We start from the raw sequence: 2,088 nt of genomic DNA on the forward strand, positions 1-2,088 counted from the left end.
TCAGATATTTTAATATTTGACACCATTAATTAACTTTTTATATGAAAAATTTAGTCTGCAATTAAATAATAATCCTAACATGCCAACAACTAAATACGGAACCACAATAGATGTCATTTTTACACGATATTTATTTATTTCTTTATTTAACAAAACCTGACAGCCTGTACGGCCAGTTATGAGGTTACAAAAACATACAAAGATGTATGTTGATATGTATTAACACATGTTGCAGGTAAAAACAATATAAAAGAAAAACAAAACAAAAATAAAAAAAAAAAGAAAGGAAGAAATTTTTAGGTTATAAGTATAGGGTGTTTAATATTGAAACACATTGCACAGTATAATAAAAAGTATAGTAATCTTAATTATTCGATATAATTTGTGAGATTATGTTGGTGCCGGAGAATGATATTCTGCATTGATTAAATTATCTAGGGTTAGTTATAATAGATGCGAGGGCATTGGCATTGCAACGTGAAAAGTAGTCCAGGAGATCAATATTATTGTCATGTTGGACTATAAAATTATAAGCATTAATCAGTCTATTGATAGGCGATGAGAGGGAGAAATTGCTCTTTTGCCGAGAAATTTAGAAAATATTGAAACAAGAATTTATGTTTCATATTTTAGTTTTAAATTTGAATTTATATTTATAAAGTAAAGTTAAATGAATTGGTGAAGCCGTCGGACCTTCTGACGGACAAATCAGGGTCAGGGAGGATCAAAAATATCTTCCAGTTTCACTTGACACCGCAGCAAGTAGAAGACATCAGAAATTCTCAAGTCCATCGATCTGGAAGTTCTGAAGTAGATTACGTGATTCAGGTGCAAATGCGGTTTCGTTTGAAAGAAGAAATATTTGAACAGGAAGATTGCATCCCTCTTGGAGTTGCCGTTAAGGTTAATGACCGGTATTGCCACATTACTTTTCACTCAAGACCGCTTCCGGGATATTTCAAGAAAAGGAAGGTCCTGATGAAACCAATCGACTTGACTTCGTTGGTAAAATTGACGTCTGTTGTAAGCAACGAAGTTTCAATCGTATATCCGCCGGACTTTGGAAAGAAATACGTTGTTGGTATCTTCCTTGTGAGGAAATTGACCAGCTATGAATTGGCGAATGGAATGAGGATGAACAATGTCCAGAATCCTGAATTTACAAGACAAAGGATCATCGACAAGTTGGATGGAGATGCTCATTCCGAAATTGCAACTACTTCTTTGTGCGTGTCTTTGGCGTGTCCTCTGGGGAAGATGAGGATGGTCACACCCGCAAGGGCCTTTTCTTGCACACATTTGCAGTGTTTTGACGTAAGATCTTACTTGCAAATGAACGAGTTTAGGCTCACATGGAATTGTCCGGTTTGTAATAAACATGCGCCCTTTGAGTCTCTTGTTGTTGACGGGTATTTCAAAGAAATTTTGGCCTCCGATAAGTTAGTTGAAGATGAAAATGAAATTCAACTGCTGCCAGATGGATCTTGAAAGGTTTTGATAACGAGTAATCGAGATCAGAATAGAAAGGGTACGTCTGGAGGAGTACAAATTGAAGAAACTCATCGCGGTTCAGTTGGAGTTTTAGAAGAAGTCCATAGTCAAAGAGAAGAAGTTGTTGATTTGGTTTCCAGTCATGAAGAAGACCAAGTGATTAAAGTTTTGCCTTTTAAAAAAAGGAAGCTAGGTTTTTTTGAAGAGGTTGTTGTTGTGAATTAAGATTGATTTATTTTTATAAATTGTGTATATACACTAAAAATTACTGAAAGTTGTAATATGTAATTGTCACAATTTAAAAAAAAAATTGTATAGATTATTTTCAATATTGTACTGCGATAATCAATATTTTTGATAGAGAAAAAAATTATTCATTATTTAATTATAAGTTATATTAAATTTAAAAATAATTAACGCATATGTAAATTACTTTAAGTGAATTTTTTTTCTTAAATTTAATCAAAAATAGAATAATTAAAATAAAACTTTTTTTTAATGGTAATTTTTCAACGAAAAAATTGTTTCAAGAAATTAAATTTTTACCTTAAAAATTTTAAAACTAATTGAAAATATTTGTTTTTCAATTTTCATAAT

General features: G+C 31.8%; 1 pseudogene; it reads left to right on the top strand.

Annotated features, from left to right (window-relative positions):
• The first annotated feature begins 226 nt into the window (after positions 1-226).
• On the top strand, positions 227-1,488 carry LOC141528428 (E3 SUMO-protein ligase PIAS1 pseudogene; annotated as a pseudogene).
• The last annotated feature ends 600 nt before the right edge of the window (positions 1,489-2,088 follow it).

This window comes from Cotesia typhae, unplaced genomic scaffold (genome assembly GCF_013202065.1).
Source record: "Cotesia typhae breed Kobodo isofemale line unplaced genomic scaffold, CoteBio_Ctyphae contig_43, whole genome shotgun sequence".
Classification (NCBI taxonomy): Eukaryota; Metazoa; Arthropoda; class Insecta; order Hymenoptera; family Braconidae; genus Cotesia; species Cotesia typhae.